Below are 20435 nucleotides of genomic sequence, written 5' to 3' on the forward strand. Positions count from 1 at the left end.
ATGGCTCTTCACCTAGCATGTGAGTTAAAGTGCATAATAAGAGATATAGGCCCAGAACTTCAAAGGTATTTGGGTGTCTAACTTCCATCGAAATTAATGGGAGTTAGGTGCTTGAATACCTTTGAGGATCTGATAGACCTTTTGACCCATGTATGCAATTTCCCTAAATGTCAGTGATAATTCTGTAGAAAGATAAAGAGCCATTGGCTAAACACCAACATCTTTACTTAGTCCTTCCTGAGGCAAAGATTCCACTGGTGTCCATGAGAATTTTACCTCAGAAAGGACTGAGTAAAAACTGAGGAAGGACTTTGGGACTTGACCCCTTAATTATTTATTTCCCTGGTATCACTTTCTTATTTTTGCTGCACATACTGAACAATATCAATAAAAAAAACATGCATTTTTAATTACCTACTAGAAGTAGTCAAATGCGTGATTCACCAAGTGTTGCTGATTTCTGCTGAATACAGTAATTGACTCTACAAATATTTCTGGTAGTTGTTGACCAGCTCTGTAGCTGGTTAATTAATATTCATTGAATAATTTATTAAATGGTTAATGGCAAAATTAATCAAATAAATTGTGTGATGAATATTTTTTTCAAAGCCTGTTACAGTCTTTCTTTAATTTATTATACAGAGGACTGTATGTATTATAAACAAGCACTGTGAATTACAGAACTACAATTTTACTGAAGGCTTTTGGGGATATCAGAAACCTCCAGAGTGAGGCTCAAGTGGTTTGGACAGTCACTAGAATCCAAAAATGTAATTATAGCCTCAAAATTCAAAATGTGCTTGCATTTTAATTAACACAGGGATTCAAATGTAATGGTACATCTTTCCTCACCTCCGTTACCTCTCCTCATTTCTTCTCTTCCTAGCCCACTCCCCCTTGTGTCTCCCCTCTTCTCTGCCATAAAATTCCAGTCCTTACGTTGCTCCCTCCTAAACACAGCATAAGAGGCTGTCTCTGAAGATCAACCCTAGCAGCACGCAGCAGGAATGAATTAGGCTCCAGTATAACAAAGCACCTACTTAATTTTAAGCAAATGAATAGTCTCACTGAAGTGAATGGGTCAATGAGACTGTTTACATATTTAAGATCAACTGCATGCCTAAATGGTTTGCTGGCTGGGGGCCTTGGACACTAATTGAGAGATTTTAGTAATACATGGGGCATCACATCGCATTTTAATTTGTATATTTTATTTCACTGTTTGGTTTACATTTTACACTGCAGTACACATATTAGATACCACACAGTGTCATGTACTCATACATTAGCTTTACGAAAAACATTGGGATAAATGTACTCCCTCACCACATAGAAATTGTTTTCACTAAAGGAGGATAATTTAACATTTAGATAATAAGTATGTGATTTTAAAAATTGTAGGTAGTGTTTGTTCCAAAACGATGGCTTTCTACCCTCTATGTAATTACATGTTTTGGAAAGTCTATTATTGTATCTCTAAGTTGCTAAAACCACTGGCAAACTCTGATTTTGAGGATTTACAGTATTAGGATGCTCACAGAAATGTAAACAGACACCAGATAGAAAAGAAAAAGTCTTCTATATTACTAAAATATACCAACTCAAAAATATATCACCTCAAAGACAGAAAGTAACCTCTCTGATAGACAACAATATTAATACTTAGTTCTTATATAGCATTTTTCAGCCATTCATCCCAAGGTGCTTTACAAAAGAGGGTAAGTATCACTATCCCCATTTTACAGATGGGAGACAGAGGCACAGGGACTTATCCAAACTTTGGAAGGTGGGACTGAAACCTAAAGTCTCCTGATTGCCCCCGGTGCCCTATTCACTGGACCATGCTGATTTCCTTCAGCCTCAACTTTCTGCCTGGCCAAAGTCAGTGCCATAGTTGGGTATAGAACCCAGTTTTCTTGGCTCCCACTAGCCACATTGCATCCCCTAAAAAAAGTCAGTTTAGTTTCCCGACCTTAGTATCATAATATCTAATACTCAGTGGTCTTGATGATTCAGTTCTGTTCATTCCCTCTGAAGCACCTGGCATTGGCCACTGTGGGAAGACAGGATACTGGGCTAGATGGACCTTTGGTATGACCCAGTATGGCCGTTCTTATGTTCTTAGTTCTGTTTAGAAGATGCTTTCTTCATACATTAAGCTTTGGCAGTTAGCTGGAATTCTGTTGATATGATAATGTGGTTGCCTCTTTGTTTTTCGCAAGATTTCATTTTGTAAAAAGATTTCATTTTGTATGCAGTTGCTGATGCTTGAGAGGTTACTTTGAGACTGCACTTCAAACCGACAAGAATGTGGTCTCAATATTTTTCCCTTTGTAACTTTCTAGTTAGAAGGATGCTTCTTCTAATCAGCAGGCTTTAGTGGTGCTCAAACTCCTATCAGACTGCAACAGACTCTTAATCCAACTCTGATGTCGAAGATTAAGAAAATTACTAAAGTCTATAATGAAGTTTATCTTCCCTTTCATTTTCCAATATTTCAAATTTGCTTGCAATGTAGAATGCTTGTGTGAATGTAGCTCCCCAAGAGCTGTATATTTTTGCAAAAAAATAAGCAGCAGCAAATTGTCATCTACTGTAGCTATGTGAAGTGAAAAACAAGAAAACTTCTGGAAATACCAGACTCTGTCTGAATTTGTCTGGGAGTGACCTTCCCTTCCCTAGGGAGAAACTCTTCCAACTGCTGAAGGCTCTCATCTTGACGCTGATTTGTAGGATTATATGAACCCAAATCCACTGGTTCATCATTTATGAAGCTTACAGGTATGTCACCTCTCTGTGTTCAATTAAAAACAAAACAAAACAAAAAAAGAGAATAAGAATAAAGTTCTTTGTACCATTGAGATAAGAGAATATGAATAAGGTTCCTTGTACTTGTGATATAAGAATAAAGGAATAGTGCTTCATGCTCTGAAGTAGGAGAGTCAGTGAGCTGAACAGCAATACTGATTGAGAGGACAGAAGATATATATGTCTGCCCTAGGACCGTGGCAGCATTTTATCAGTCTCTTCATTCAGTCTTTTTTCCATCATGACAGAAAAGGCTTTAGAGAGGAAAACTATAGCAAACTGATTTACAAGCTCTAAATAACAGCAGTAGATCTTATTACTGCAATGCACTTAAGAATCCTTCTTTCACCTTCCTTAGCCCTAATAATTTGTCATAGTTAAATTTTTAAAAATAGTGGGATGGAATGGTTACCAGCCATTGCAATACTAGATGCCAACTGCAAATGTGTGAACTTTAATTCTTCTAAAGCCATTTCATCTTCTAACAGAGGTTATTACCTTTCATCTCTCTTTGCTTGGCTTTTTTAAAGTTCCCTGCCTTCCATGTGAAATTCCGTTTCACAAAGTGATTGACAGCAGACACAGAATCCTAAGGCTCTTCCGCCCTGAATGACAAAAATCAAGTAGAACACCCCCTTCCTTCTAAATCCTAACATACCATAAAAAGATTGTCATTGCAGCTGCTGTTGCTGAGTCCCACTGCAGGCCTTTTGAAAGAGTGGCTAAGTAGTTGCTTCTTATCTACTGTGTTCTAAAACAGTCAGCTAAGTTATTTTCTTAAAAGGGAAAAAATACTTTAAAACAATTTAACCTTATTCCCAAAGTCACGTGTCTTGCAATTAGAGTGCTTTTCGAGAGGCAGCATGCTCCAGTGGATAGGGCTCTGGGGTTGGAGTCAGGAGACTCTGGGTCTGCCACTGACCTACTGTGTGACCTTGGGCAAGTCACCTCACCACTGTTTTTTTGTCTGTGTTGTCTAGTTAAACAGTAAGCTCTCCAGGGCAGGGACTGTTTCTTGCTATACATTTGTCAATTGCCTGGAACAATGGGGCTTTAGTCCTGATTGGGATCTCTAGGCACTACTGTAATTAATTATAATAAATATAATATAATATAATATAAAACCTGCTAATGAAGGTCATCGGTATAAAAGGAAAATAATTTTTACACATTAATTTTAAAGAGTTGAATAGCTGCTATGCAATGATGGGCAGAAGCAGATGTTTTCAAAGCCCTATAGTGATGCAAGTACATTATGAAAGACTCACTGTAAATGAAATGTAGGAAATACTTGTTGCACAGAGTGGTAAAATACACACTATACTTTTAAAGAAAGGGAGAGCAGACTGGAATCTGAGACAGGCAGGAACTGGAGAGAAAGAGCAGGGGTGACTGGACCAGGAACTGCATATGTTAGAGGGAAGATTGTGTCACTGAGAAGTCTCTGCTTGGAAGTAGTGTCACAAAGTAGAATATGGGCCAACAGAATTCAACTCTCACTACAACTAATTCCTCTAATCAGTTTAATTTGATCAGACAGCAGTAAAGTTATATAGCGCCCGTGACACCCTATGAACCCAGGACCAAAGGAGGACATTTGCACAGGCACTAAATTGGAAGAAATGGTAAATATTTGCTTTGTACCAATGGACCTTAATAAAATGGTCATTTCAGAGATTTGTGGTTCAGTTAGGAAGTCAGCAAATTAGACTATTAATGTTAAATTGGAGTGAAAACAGACCTCATGCATAGTAATGAAGTTGAAGTTCAGCCAGCAGAGCTAAACAGGCAGGCCCGTCATTTTGTGTTAGTGCAGGCGGAAATCAGGAGGGACATTGGAAGGAAACACAAGATGATAGCACAGGCAGACAAAGGCTGCAGCAAGCTGTTCACCAGAAATCTAATCTCTAGTGAACAAACCCTTTGTAGGCTGGCTTTGAAAAACTCACAAATTCACAGTCTTTCACCTTTGGGTTTAGGATGAAAGACAAGCTGGCCAGCTGCCAATATTTAATTCAACTGTTTTATCTTAAGAGTGAGATAGTGAGTCAGTCAGGATTGAGTCAGTCAGACAAGGACTTTCTGGATTCAGAAGAGGAGTTTTTTCTTGGAGATTTCTCAATTGACCTTAACTAATCTCTTCTTACTAGACTTGCAGCCTTGGAAATCTTTTTTTTTTTTTTTAAAGAAAGATTCCTCACTGGAATTTGTTCAGACCTTCACAGCTCCAATTTAGAACTGAGAAACACACTCAATAAAATAAAGTACTTACTGACTGCCTGAGGATCATAGAAGCTTCTCTAAAGCCTTCCAATAACAAGCTGGCATTGTTTAGTGAACCACAAGACACGCAGGGACAAAGCCAAAAACATTTACTCAGGATTCCTGAAGGAACTTGTGGAGTTTGGTATATGTTTCCATGGGCATCCTTCTTCCTTCACCTCCTGCCCCTCCCCTGCACCCAGATCTAGTACCCTGCTGGTGTCCCAGAAAGGGGGAGATGGTGCCATAGAAGCAGTTGCTTTACTCCTTCCATTCAGAATGGGTCAGATCTTCTGAATAATCTACTCCATATGTTGACCACAAGAGAATGATCAGGCCTTGAGTAAAGCCTTCAGGATTTGGCCCATGGTTATTCTTTTATTACTATATGAAGTTAGGAAATACTGGTTACATTTTATCCGATATTTTTTTATTCCTGTGAGGTCATATTCCTTGAGTTTTGCTTTTGCTTTTAGCCTTGAACCTCAAGCCGCATTGTAAGTGCTGAAGTTCAGCTGATTTTGCTTGAAAATTAAGCAAAACCCTGAGTGTCACATACTTTCAGCACAAAGCCATAAACTGGATTGGAGCTGCATGAAGTTGGGGCTCGGATCTCTCACAATATTTACAAACCAACACAAATCATTAAGTAAGCCCGGACTGAACTTTGAGTGTGGAACAAACCCCCAAATCTGTTGAGTATTGGATTTCAAAGTGAGCATTTTTCCACAGCTCCAAAAAGTGTTTATCTAAACAGCATTTGAATTGACTGAGCCTGTGGAATTTTGCTGGCACTCTTATAAGAACAGGGTTACTCACAAAATTTCTAGTAATTCTTGTTTCTTACATGGCCAGAAATGCCTTGGACTCAGTTCAATACTGCTTTGCACCTTGTGCAGACAGACACGTAGACCTGTGCAATGAGGGTATAAATCACCACCATGCTGAGCTGGTGGCACTGTACACCCAGTGTGCATGGTTGTACATCACTACACAAGTGCAAGGCAGTAGAGAATCAGGCCTCATAAAAGCTACCTTCTCCCTTCATACCTGAAGTGTAAAGGAACATGAAATGGAAGAAAAATAATAATTAAAAAAGAAGTTATCCAAATACTGTTAAACTGCCAAAAAAAAAAAAAAAGGTCAGATTTAAGTTTTGAAGAATCATTTGTCAGGTCTTATTTTATCTAACTTAGTTTGCCTATCTTTATTATGCTGTCAACATGAGCTGGCTATCTAATTGGTAAGGTGGGGTATTAAACATTTCTTCCTTCCTAACTTTATACTTTATTGTGACACTGGTATTGTCACACTGTATTCTCCCCTGACCTTGTGTTTAGAAGAGATAGAATGTGAATACTAAATTTGCATGACCGTTACTATTCCAAAATACAAATTAAGCTTGTGTTCTTTGCAACAGCATTTGAAAGGAGTTATTTGGTCTGTAGTGCCAGCTGTGTAGCAGACAGATAAGCAACAGCACAGATTTATGTAAAAATAAGCATAATAATCTTCCTAAATACCTCTTCAGAGAGAAGTTGATAGTGACTCAGTCTACTTGAAATGATGATATAAAATCCTAGTTCTCCCTGAAGTGGTGTCAGAGGCGGTCAGACCTAGTCATCGGAGCAGGAGTCAAGCCTAATGGTCAGAGTTTGAATGCCAGAGCCCAAGGTCAAAGCAGAGTCAGAGCTGGGGATTGGAAATGAAGGTCAGAACTGAAGTCAGTGCGCGAATGTCAGAGCAAAGGGTCAAGACAGAGTCAGAGCCTGGAATCAGAACCAGATTCCCTGGAGTCAGGGAAAGCAGGAGTAGAGCTGATTCCAAGGCAAGAGCAAGGCTGGGATAGAACTGGAACAAAGCTGGGTGCAGGGCAGGGTCTAGGCTGGAGCAGTGCAGGAGTGAGGCAAAGCTTGGAGTGAGGCAAGCCCAGGTAGGCAGAGAATCCACAGCCATGTGCACTGAACTGCTGTTGATCCTCTGCAGCTGCTGGGCTCCAGAGCAAGCCTCCTGAGTGTCTTAGCCAATCAGGTGGTTCTGCTGTGACCCAGCTGACAACTGGGTAGACGCAGCTGCAGACCCTCATTCCTTACAGGTGATCTCTGTGAGCACCAGTGGAAGTTATCTTTTCCATTCCAGGTGGAACAATAAGATAAAGAGAGCCGTCAGCAAAAAATGAGTTATCAGCTTATCAGACAGAAGTTGCTAAACACACGTGTGTGCATATAGATGCACACACACCCCTACAGGTATGCAAACATACAAACAGAGCAAGTCACTTATGTTTCCTAGCCTTCAATGTGGGATTTTTTAACTATTCTGTTCAGTAAACCAGATTAAATTTACTATAATTATATGACAAATGCACTTCACATATTTTCACAGGGCAGACTAGGTGATCACAATGGACCCTTCTGGTCTTGGAATCTATGACTTTTGCCTCTTTCAACTTTCCTTCTGTTAGGTACATGTGGTGGATGCTCACTCACTTCAATATCTCTTCAGCTACTCGTTTGAAAATGCTTCAGTGTTTATACCTGATGAATCTTGGATTAAATCTGATACAAAACTATCATCCCAATCATATCTTCTTCATATATCATTTGGTCATGTGGTAATTGTATCAGAGCCAGTCACTAGGAAATTATTTGGCTGTCATTGGATGACTCTTAGGTTCAAGCTAAACTCTTGAATCTTGTTCCTTTTTTATTCCCACTCAACCACTATTTGCTTGGGGATAAATGCCATGAAAGAGGGGCTATCCTACGTTTTGGGCAGTTAATTTAGTAGTTGCCCAGCCAATATCTCTGACTGATCTTTTTCCAATTCCTACAGGCAGGAAGGAACCCAGCTATTTTTTAAAAACTGAGGCACAGTGGTTGCAGCATATTAGTGAGGAGCACACAGTATGCTCTCCATTGGAATCTTTACCTATGGTCTTCCTTGATTTGTTTCCCTTAGTTTAAAATAAATCATTTAACATGCTCTTTGTGACTTGGAAAACATAATAGAAATTATTTGAAATGTCCTAAAATTCCCTACAACTTTTAAATTTCCTACTATGTCTTTCTCCAGAAGCGCTTCCTGAAAGAATCAACATCCCAGTGATTTCTTTGGCTTGGCCTCCTCTTTATAAAGGTAAGCCATCTAATTAAGGAATGGAAACACTAGGTCAGTGCTTCTCAAGCAATCTGATGTGAGGGACCGGCAATTTTTTTTTCCAATGTGCGCACAGACCGGCAGCCGATGGCTCGCAGACTGGCACCGGTCAGCAGACCACCACTTTGAGTAGCACTGCACTAGGTGACTGAGCTGACCAATCACATGGTTCAAGCTGGGAATTCTGCATAGGGAATACTTGAAGGAATACTTGCTATAATAGGCTTATAAAAAGCTATTCATCAACAGAACAGTAAAAGTCATGAATAGTTCATGGGTAATTCACTGACAGAAGGGTCAAATCTGACAAATAAATTGTTCACTAAGAATATTCTGATGAGCTCTAATTATATGAATGAAATCCTCTCTCTTTGTCTTCTGATTGCTTGAGAGTCACATAAAAGGAAGTGAATAGAATGGAAATAAAGTTCTGGCAGTAAGTAGTAGATGACATATTGATTTTAAGTTGTTGCTAGGTAAATAATTAAACCAGGATTTTACCACTGATTTTATCTGTTTGCTGTATGTGAAGGCAATTTAGATGCCTCAATGGAAAATTAATTAGTATAGCTCTATCACTTCTAAAGTATTGGAAACGTCTAATCATTAAACGATGAAATTACTGTAGTGGCTGAGAAGCACTCATTAGCGATCTATTCCAGCTACAGAAAATCTCACTCTTAAGCCTAATGCCTTGACGGATCAAGTGTAATTGTGAAAAGGGGTCAATTTGATGAATTTGCTGAGCTGCCAGTTAGATTTTAAAGCTGAAATCTAACAAACTAGATCTGGCAGTTGGATGAGGGTTATAGCCAATATTAGAATAGAATCTAATTGAACAACCACTTGTTTTTGAATCCAGGGAGCGTTAACTCACTAATTTAATGCTAGGTTCTTTTCAGGTCAACTTTAACTTGAACAGTATTTCTCTAATCAGGACATTTGGTTACTCTTAGTCAATCAACAGTTTATTAATTCACCCAGTACCACAGCAATATACAATCAACAGTCCATCAATCAAGTGTACACACAACTAATGTTCTAGGTATATACTTAGTACATCTATACAGTCCTGCAAGCAATTGTCAGAGTATGGTTGAGGCTCCGCAGTTATGCCAAGGAAGAATACAAACAACTGTGATTTCTCATGACATTTATTTATGATCATCATCAGTTCTTTAGTACATTTATCACACATCCTCCAAGGATGCACTTGCCTTTAAGGCCCCTTTAAGAGGTGGTGGGCCCTGCTGTTTGAATGGTTTGGCCTGAAAGGGGACACGTTTAGAATATCAGAAGCAATTGCTTAAAATTATGGTTCAAATGTCTCTCAGGCCAATTTGTTTGGACTTATGAAGGCAGGCATGCATATAGCATTAAAGTTAAAATCTAAAATATAGTTACTTAAGGTCTCACTCAAGAGGCAGACTCCACAAGATAGCCCACAGTTACTTATGTTAAAGAACAAAAGGAGAAATACAGTCTTTGAAATGAAATCTCACCTCTTCATCTTAACTTGTTAACTCTAGAATATGGGAGAGTCTTTTCCACACAGCTCGTCCAGGTGTTTGTCACACAGAAGACTCTGCAGCTTCTTCATGGATTCAGTCCACTCTCATTAGTTCTGTGACCCTGGATTAAGGGGAGAGTCTTTTCCACATAGAAGTTCAGCGACCTCTACTTAATCCTGTGACTCTTGATAAGGAGAGCATCTTTCTTACATGGCGGTTCAGCAAAACTCTGGACTCCCACATGGTTACTTCAGTTTTATATATCCTGATTCCAGGGCACATTAGAGGGGGCCATGCTCTGATTTCTACTGACCATTTGCCAAATGGCTCTGAGCTTTCAGCTTTTTCAGTTTCTCTCCTGCTTATGACAAGTTTCAGAGTAGCAGCCATGTTAGTCTGTATTCGCAAAAAGAAAAGGAGTACTTGTGGCACCTTCGAGACGAACAAATTTATTTGAGCATAAGCTTTCGTGAGCTGCAGCTCACTTCATCGGATGCATTCAGTGGAAAATACAGTGGGGAGATTTATATACACAGAGAACATGAAACAATGGGTGTTACCATACACACTGTAAGGAGAGTGATCACTTAAGATGAGCTATTACCAGCAGGAGAGCGGGGCGGGGAGGGAGAAAGCCTTTTGTAGTGATAATCAAGGTGGGCCATTTCAAGCAGTTGACAAGAACGTCTGAGGAACAGTGCGGGGGTGGAGCGGGGAAATAAACATGGGGAAGTAGTTTGACTTTTTGTAATGACCCAGTCACTCCCAGTCTCTATTCAAGCCTAAATTAATTGTATCCAGTTTGCAAATTAATTAATTTAATTAATTTGGCCGGATACCACACTGCATACAAAAATGTATTGAGTTTCACAGGGGTCATATACTCCCTTGATCCACTCACTGCACTCCCATTGACATGTCTGTTGCATGTATAGATCAAAGGCAGTACATAACTTTACCTATACAAGTCACTGGAAAAGTAGTGTTTCTACCTTTACCCAGAACAAGCCAGATATTTCATACAATGGTTCTCAGTGAGATTCACTCTACTACTTGCTTTTGCACAATAAAAGCTAGATGCAATGTGGATTATAGATTATAATCTGGAAGACAAATTCAAATAGCAGGAAATATCTGAATAACAAAGCCTCTGAGCAATTAGTGCTATAATACCTGTGGCATATTTGTGTGCACTGCATTCATGCTAATTGCCCATCACTGGGCTAATTTAACATAGGTTATTTCTGAGTCGATTCCATCATCACTATGTTTTTACTGTTACTAAGATACTGTAATTTCAGTGTCAGATGGCTCTGTTTTGACTTGTATATGTTTGCAACCCTTCAGGATCCACAGGGAGACCACAGTTTACTATAATGTTTCCAGTTCAAATATGTCATACACTTAAAACCTGTGAATTTGCACTACAGATACATACATGCCCCATATCAGACCTGTGTCTGTCAAGTGTATCTGACATGCGAACCTCAGGATTACTGTCAGCTGGTCCTTTGCTGTTTTGGAGATAGCATTTTCTCACTGCAAAATTTCCTATCTATGTATTTTTTATTATTTAATTGCTCTCAAAGTCTATTCATTCATAAAAGGTCATCTAGTCATTAGTATGAATTAGTTTCTACTGTATATCCAAATGGTTGTGTCAAATAAAAAGCACAGAAATAGAAAGTATAAAATATATTGTACTAGAGGGAATAACTGCATTTTTAGGGAGATTAACTAATCTAATGTTTTTCCATTTTTAACTTGTATTATTCTATGATATTTATGCATCTTAGTATTGTTCTTCACTGTCTACCAATGGTGTATAAAGCTTTATAATTAATTTAAAAAAAGCATTTTTTTCCTCTCTCAGATTTTATTGATGGTTTTAGTTTTACTGTTGTTTAAGAACATGTATAATACTCAGAAGCATTTATAGGCACGTAACACAGATTTGTCAATATTGTGATGTCAAACTATTAATCTCTAATTTCAGTTTGTGAATGAAAACGGACTATGCAAAAGATAAAAGGGCAGAGAAGAGAATATTAAAGCAAGGCCTCTTAGGAAACAATAAGGAAGTTGTAGAATGGTATACAAGTCTAGAAGGGACGGAGAATGAGTGGAGTCACTAGTCATCATAGAGTGTAGTGACTAGTGAGCAAAAATCAACTGTCATTAGATATAAAATAACGGAGAGTGCATGGATTTTAAATTATTAGGGTGGAGGTTGGCTTACTAGAATCTAGAAATTTCAGAAATATGGGTAATGCTGGAGCACCAGAACCAAGAGGTCAGGGGGCCATGACCCCCCCACTTTTAAAAGTGGGAGGCCTATGCCCACCAGTTTTTAAACATGGGCATAGTTTGTGGGGCAGGGGATTGCATTGCACCACCAAACTGGAAGCCTCGGGCAGGCACAAAGCAGCACAGGTAGGGGAACAATATAAGGTGATCAGCTCCCCCCCCTTAAAGCGAAGCTCCTGGCTGTGGCACCAGCCTCTTCCCCGTCAGGGGAGTTGAGGTGGACCTTAGCCCTCACTCGCCACGGGGCCCCGCCCCTGCTCCTCCTCTTCCCCTGAGGCTCTTCCCCCTGGCCAGGCTGGAAGCTGGAGCCAGGCCATGGTAAGAGCCACCCAGGGAGTCTGGGCTGCTGTGGGGAGTCCCGGACCCTCCACATCCCCTGGTTGGGAGGCCGGGGGGCCCAAGAGCAGGTCCCTGCCCCCTGGCCTGATATCTCAATTTCAACTTTGCACCCCAGAAATGTGCATCTTGCACTGCTCAGGACCACCCCCCAAACAGTGTAAGCTCATTAAAAGTCTGTCACTCCATCAAAGGGAATGATTATGCACCAGCCTTTGTTAACGTGAGTAGAGATTCCCCGAACACTTCAATCAAAATACAACTGGTTTAGATAAAAGAATAAATCAAGTTTATTAACTAGAGAAAGATAGATTTTAAGTGTTTTACAAGTGGTAAAGGTCATAAAGGTCAGAACTGGTTAAACAAGAAATAAAAGGATAAATCTGCGAACTGATTCCCAAACTTTACGAAGCTAAGTAAGATCTGCAGCAAACAGCTTTCTCTCCAGATGCTGTGGGCAGTTCACAGTTCTTAGTTCACAGGCTGGATTTCCTTTCAGCCTGGGACCACTCCCCTTCAGTGTTCTTCAGGTGTTCACTGACGTTATGAGAAGAGAGATGTAAGGTGAAGAGGAGAGGTAATTTGTGTTGTTTTTTCTCCCTTCTTATACTCCAGCCCCCTGTGCTGGAACAGTCCTTGCTGGGTCATGGGGTTAGGCAGTTCCACGGTGTACGTGCTTTGTAATCAGTCCTTCATATGAACTGTAAATTCTTTTGTTTATACCTTCCCCCTTCTGTTGAATGTCTGATTAAACTGATAATGGCTCCAACACTTTGCTGGTAGCCAGTGTCCCTTTATCTCTGAGAAATTGGCTTGTGGGTGTAACCCAGAACTACAACACATTTCGAGTAACAATCGTATAGTAAAATCTTAAAACTCCATATACAATGTTGGTACACAGATTATAACAGTAAAATTATGTTCAGCAGATTATGAGTTTTCAAACGAGACAGCATATTATGTATAAAATATAACATAAACCATATAAAAGTGATGAATATGGGTGCAGGGTGTTACATGGGGCACAGTGTGTCACACTATGTCATGAAACTTTGCCTACTGAATTAGAAAACAGAATACTGATGTGTTTGTGTCATGACCAGGAAGTGAGCAGTCTCACCTACTGGTTGGAGTGGGAGTCAGGAGCCAGGCCAGGTCAGGAATCAAGAGGTCAGGGTCTGAGTTATGCCAGAGGGCAGACCAAGAAGTCAGGTGTCAGGAGACAGGCAGGATCAGGTTACCATGGCGTCATAGTCAGTCAGTAGACACACGTAGCACAAGGGAAGCAGCCCTAAGCAGGGGTAATCTAGGTGCATGGTCAACTTCCTAGTCCTGTGCTCGGTTTAAATAAAAGCATGGAACCAGTTAGGACCCCCCAAGTTCTGCCAATCAGATCTCAGGACTGCAGCCCTCTGTCTAAGTTCAGCTTTAAATTTTGGTGACCGTTAGTAGGTTACTGGGTGGCAGGTCAGAATTTACTGGCTCCTAAGAGGCAAGATCCCTGATCCCAGTTTGATGATCCTTTGAGTGAGGCACTTGTCGTGCCATTGACGTCACTAAAACATAGTCATGAAGTGATTATCATTTAAATCCCTGTTCCAATCCTTCCATCAGCTCTTCAATATCACCTTCATTTAGGAGAAATCTATGTTCATCTTCAACACCTGAACACAGAAAAGATCAATCAGTGGCCATGCCATGAAAAGAACTGAAAGGCAAGACTTGAATTTGATAGGAATAAAGCTTCAACCTTCTTTTGTCTTAAGGTTACCGATAATATAGCACAAAATGAGTAATTTAAACAAATTATTGTAGCTGCAGAGAGGCACAAAAGAGACATATTTAGAGAATCTAGAGTCTGTCTCTCTACATTTGTGTCCTGGTACCTTAAGTATCTTGAAATTTGCACTGAACATACAGAGGACTTTGATCAACAATAGAGCATTCATTTTACACGACAAGGGGCTCCATGGAGAGTCACTAAATTTACAAGGGCAATTGAAGGATGTTTCAGACACATGACAGATTACAGGCTTCTGATACTACTGTTGCAGTCTCAATGGAAAGCTGCTTTAATGATGAATTGTCACCACAGGAAGACAAAAATGAAAAACAATTCAGAGAAGCTACAGAACTTTTCCACTACTTACCTAAATACGAAGGTCCTAAATACAAAAGTCATAGGTTCAAGCCAGGGCAGAAAACAGAGGGTGAAACATGGCTGATGGAAAGCAAACCAGGGTTATACCCTTTACATTTAGCATATAAATTAAAGGTCTAAATTTCTAACCCAAATCAGTATCTGGGTCACACTTTCGTGGATCAGAATAGTGGAATCATGAAAAATGGAGCAGCTGAATTCAAATTTTCTTCAATTTTTAGAAGACCTGTCTTCCTGCCCTGCTAGCTGAGAACCACTCAAGTACTTTCAGTTGGTTCAGTTGAAATTTCAAAATAGGCTAGATCAGTGGTTCTCAACCAGGGGTATGCAACTGCATTATCCCTTTGTCTCAACAAGACAGCTTTGCTGGGGCTTAGACTGTGTGTCTGCTCCCTGCCACTCCAGTCTGTCTGCCTCACTAGCTAACTCCTCAAGACTCTGCCAGTCCAAACCTTGCCATGCAGGTAACAGTGAACTCCAGTTCCCAACTTCTCCCCCCGATGTCTTCAGCAGTGTCCAGCTCCTCTCACTGGACACTCACAAAATGATTAAGTTCATTGCCTCCAAAGAGCAGCGAGAGTCAGCAGAGGAGGAACATGTGGAGTGCAGTGAAGAGTTCTCCACAGAAAGCCAGGATCTCTTTGGGACTTAGAAACCTGAGGGCAGCAGTATAGGAAACCAACGCTATTCCCAGGCAAAACCTCAGCCTGGGACTCAGGAGGGAGATCCTATCAAGGGAACCTCAGCATGTAAGTATCTATCTGTACAATTAATTATTATACTATACTGCTGTGCTACCTTCTGTTCCAGGTGCCTCACAACTGCAACCACAGGCACCAACTCTGGGCTGGAATACTCATGGGGAAAAAACAGCGGGTGCTCAGCACCCACTGGCAGCCCCACTGATCAGCTCCTCACCCTCCCTCCCAGCGCCTATTGCCTGCCGTGGATCAGCTGTTTAGCAGATTCAAGAGGTGGTGCAGGAGATGGGGAGAAGTGAGGGTGGGGCGCACTCGGGGGTGGAGGCAGAACAGAGGCAAGAAGAGGTGGGGCAGAGGTGGAGTGGGGGTGGGAAGAGGCAGGGTGCGGGTAGGGTGGGAAGAGGCGGGGTGGGATTGGGATCTTGGGGAAGGAGAAAAGTTGGGGAAGGGCCTGGGGTGTAGGAGGGGTGGAGCATCCCCAGGGAAAGTGGAATGTCTGTGCATATAACTGCAACCACTTTTGGGAGATGTGAACTAGGAGCCTTTCTGAATCTCCAGCCCATGCCTCCCCACCTCCCTCGGCCCACACTTGTCCCCTTCATTCCTTTGTCCCCTCATACACAATTTCAAAATGACAGCTGACTAGCCTGGCAATCTGTCTCATGCTAAAGCTCTGATAATCTACTGATTACAAGCCTGTGGCATGGAAGGCACATACCCATCTACCTCTTTTCCTTTTCCCTCCCCACCTCTGTCCTGCATAGTGAACACTTCTCCTGTCTCCCCTCCCCCAAATTCCATTTGCCCACTCAGACTGGAGGCTGTCAGGAGGGCACAGCTGTAACCTCCACCACACCTCCCTTCACCTATCATTCAAATGATGAAAACATTCAGTGGTGTGAAATTCAATAGTTTATCCAGACAGCAGTTACAGAAAAAAAGTTTGGTTAGTACTGTCAGTTTACTTTAGGTAGACGTGGACACCACCTGCCCATAGAGGTTCTAACACTAACAGCTTTCTGCTGAGGTATGTATGCCCTGTAACCGGCATTCATACAGGAAAAGAAGTTTACCTTTGGGATAGCAAAGCCATACAGCTCGCAGTGACTTTTCACAGGCTTATACCGAAAAACACTGGGAGCAGTTAAATCTTCAATCAGTGCAGATCCCCCCCCCCCCCGCTATTTTTCTCTGCACTTTCAGCATGTCTTCAGGGGAGATAAAGCAGAAGCTAAGACGGAGAAATTGTTCAGTTTTGGTCCAAACATTGTGTGGAATAGCTGCACAGGTTTTGCCCCTAGCATAGCTCAGAATTCCCTTCCACTCCTGCAGCACTTCTAGGGCGACCATTTTGGTGAATAACTTAATCAACAGCTGTGAGAGCCGACCTCAGGGTAGACTGTCAAAAACAGGGCAGATACCCAAAGCTGGTGGTGTGTTCTATAATTAGATTTCACCAAGCCAGGAACAAAAGTGAACTCCTGGATCACTATACCAGTCTTACCATAGAGTCACAGGCAGTCCCCTTAGACTCTCCAGTCTATCTTGCCACTCAGACAAACTGCACTTGGTGATAACGGTCACTTCAACTAAAAATCACAACACATTTGGTTTCTCCCAGTTCCGAAGGACCAGTCATTTACCCCAGGTCAACTGGTACTCTGGATCTTACACCAAAGATAGCATTGCCATGGCAAAAGACATTGTCGAGAAAGAGAGGGACATGCAGAAGCAATTCCTGGAGGCAATACAGACGCAGAAAGTTCTGCTGTGGCACATGCTGCTCGTGGTCACACAGACAGGCAGCTCTCTACCTCCACATTCTACATCTTAATTAATTAGCCTCTCTCCGTCGGTATGGCTACTTCCACCTTTTCATGTTCTCTGTATGTATATATGTATATCTTCGTACTCTATGTTCCATTCTATGCCTCCGATGAAGTGGCTTGTAGCCCACGAAAGCTTATGCTCTAATATGTTGGTTAGTCTCTAGGGTGCCACAAGTCTTCCTGTTCCTTTTGCGGATACAGACTAACACGGCGGCTACCCCGAAACCTGTCAAGACAAAATAAGGAATTTCACAACGTGCCAGTTCTACCACCCATAAAAGACACCGCAGTGCTCAGTGCAGTGCTTTCCCTCTCCCCATCTCTGTCCCTCCCTCCACCCCCAGAATAACAGCTGGATGTACAGCTGCACATTTTCAGGTCTGACACTCGAAATAAGAGTGTTAGGAATCCCTGGCAGTATTTCCCTGGCTTCTTCTGTTTTCTAGTGGATATCTTGCAAGCTGCTCCAACTGCTGAGCAAGTCACTGCACTTCAGTGTTCTATTCACTGTTAAGGCTTCCTCCCTTCCTCTCACAAATATTGTGCAAATTACAACATGCAGATATAATCTCCAGCAAGTTTTTTTCCCTGCAGTTTCCAGCCTAGCCCATAAACAGAGTCACCTTCCTGTCAGGTGGCCAAATGCCCACTCCACTGTCATTTTGCAGCTACTGATGCAATAGTTAAATAGTTCCTTTCTTGTGTGCAAGTGGCCTGTGGATAGCTTCATTAGCCAGGGAAACAGAGGTCTCCTGGGATAACTGGAGCAATCTTTGCTCTATTAATGTCCATAGTGATCCTGGGGACAAAGTCTTCTTCATTCATTAAGGTAAACAGAGCTGAGTTCTGAGATAACCTAGCAATGTGGACCTTTCCAGACCACCCTGCATGTATGTTTGTGAACCTGCCACAGAGGTCAACCAAGACCTGGAGCACCATTGAGAAATACCCCCTTTCTGTTTATAAACTCTGAGCCCTGGTGCAGGGGGCAAACTAGAGGCACATGGGGCCCATCAATTGCCCCAGTACAGTTCGGGAACCCCATGTGTGCACAGCCCATCAGTATCTTCTGAACATTACCAGATTGTATATCTCGGTGCAACAGTACCTTATTCATGGCATCACACACTTGCATGACAATGGTCCCAACACTCAATCTCCTTATGCTGAATGGGCTGGTGACAAAGCGGTAACATTCGGGGATGGCCAGCTTCCAGATGGCAATGGCGACCCACTTCTCAGTGGGTATGAGGCACCACATGTTGGTACACTGCTGCGGGAGCTTGGGGCTAGTTCAGCACAGATCTCAAAAAGGTTACCTTCATCATCCTGAACATCTCCCACCACCGCTGGTCATTTGAGGTCTGCAGTACGATCTTTTCCCACCAATCCACACTGGTTCCCCGTGCCCAGAAATGGCGCTGTACTGTGTGAAGCTGCTCTAGGAAGAGCTTGTGTAGCAGCAGTTGCTTGGTGTCGTCTGTGTCTTCATCATCCTTCTCCTCCTTTACCACTGATTCTGATGGAAGAGCCACTGCTGCACCCATGTCATCTGCTTGGTGGTGTGACAAGCCAAGTCCAAAACAAAAGCCACCCAGTGCCGGGAGTGTAAATAAAGCACCAAACCAGACTCTGTATTTGCAGTCACCAGCATAGTGGGGTGCAGCACTGTTGGGTCAGTTGCTAGACAACAGCAATTTGAAAATGATGCTAGCCTGACCAGAGAGGGGGGGGGGGAGGCATAGGACAGAGTGAGCAGAAGCATGGGTTTTTTTAATTTAACCCCAAGGTCCCAGAATTCCACTGGCTTCCACATGCATCCCACAATACTCCGTGAGAAAAATCCCAGAATTCACACATGTTTAGTATTCACCAGGCTCCTGACGTGAACACAATGAGGCAAATTGAAAGAAGGCACAGCTGTCCTGTGTGCACACTATTAGTACAGTTTATGTATTGCATACCCAACTAATGTGTGTCAACTCAATGCAACCTAAATGCTTCATATAGATAAGGCTTCACTCTCTGTGTTTCATATGTGGACATGTTTGAAGAACTCATATTTTCTAATGTATTTAAACAAAAAACAAACAATCACACCCAAACTATTGTGTTGTGTCCTCTCCCTTTCTCCCCCTTTATTCACATGCCATTTATTTAGGTTGCAGTCCTGAAAATTGTTCTGTGTTGGCAGACACCTGTGCCTATTTGGAACAATTAGTAGTATACTGGGATGTTAGCCTATAACCTCTATGTTGTAGAGGCCTATCTAATTATATGTATGTTACATGAAGCTTTATAATTCATAAATAACACAGTCAGTGCTGATCTGCAATATTAGAGTAAATGTAGATTTACTCCTGGCTAATGCTGGCTTCTTTTGGATCCCTATAGCAGAACAAAGACTGCCTGGAGGGGAGGTATTAGTGCTAAAAAGAATTAACAACCTCCCATCCAGAGACGACTCATGCCTGCTGATAGTGGGAGGGCAGAGTGAGGGCAGCCAGCTTCAGTAGTGTTACTGAGCATGCACAGTCCATGTGAGCATGCTCAGTACAAGCCAAGCAGCAAATCGGGGGAGGGGGCACGTGACCCCGCATGCACCTCCGCACGAGTTGCCTCTGCTCCCCATCCACTGTGGGGCTTTTAAATGCCCAGCACAGCCCAAAGGGTAACCTTAGCCAGGGTGGCATTGATTCAGTCCATCCATCTTTGCTGCAGCCTCCATCAAAGGGGTCAGCAAAGAAACCCTAAATCCAAATTAAAACTACCATTCCCTCAATGGACGCCTCAGGGTGGATTGTAATGCTGCTTCTCTCCCTAGGTTTTATCTCCCATGAACCACAGTGGGACTCTCTGTCCATCAGATTGCCATTTGCACTTTCTGTACCAACAGGCATGAACTGAACCTAACGTCTGCTGGCCAGATGCTCAGCTGGTGTTAATCAGTGTAGCTCCATTGACTTCAGGGGCCATAGTCATGTCAATGGAGCTACCCAAGTTTACACCATCTGGCCAGGAATATATATATCCATTGCATATTTCTGGTATAAGGAAAGTTATGGATATGATTTTTTTCTAGCTTCTTCAGTGTACTTTAGACTGCTTTAGAAATTCTGTCCACCCAGAGATATTGTGAAGAGCTCATTACTTTTAAAAAAAGAAGAGAGATTCCCCCTTTTTATTTTAATTAGTTTTGTTTTATTTCTTTTTACTTTCATTATTGGAAAACTGCTTTGGAGCTAATCGATAAACCTTCTAATGGGAATGATAGCCTTTATAGGTCATTTGCACAACAAAAAGTCCTGTTCCTAACAGTCTCAATCCACTGCCCAGGGCATTTCTTTGATTTCTGGCATTT

General features: G+C 41.8%; 1 long non-coding RNA gene across 1 annotated transcript in view; it reads left to right on the forward strand.

Moving 5' to 3' along the window:
• Nucleotides 1-2519: 2519 nt before the first annotated feature.
• Nucleotides 2520-20435, forward strand: part of LOC142069946 (uncharacterized) — an 89078-nt gene continuing 71162 nt past the window's right edge. Inside the window, exons 1-2 of the long non-coding RNA XR_012665914.1 lie at nt 2520-2781; nt 8146-8208. This is a non-coding gene — a long non-coding RNA (uncharacterized LOC142069946). The remainder of the gene's footprint in view (nt 2782-8145; nt 8209-20435) is intronic.

Source organism: Caretta caretta, chromosome 1 (genome assembly GCF_965140235.1).
Source record: "Caretta caretta isolate rCarCar2 chromosome 1, rCarCar1.hap1, whole genome shotgun sequence".
Classification (NCBI taxonomy): domain Eukaryota; kingdom Metazoa; phylum Chordata; order Testudines; family Cheloniidae; genus Caretta; species Caretta caretta.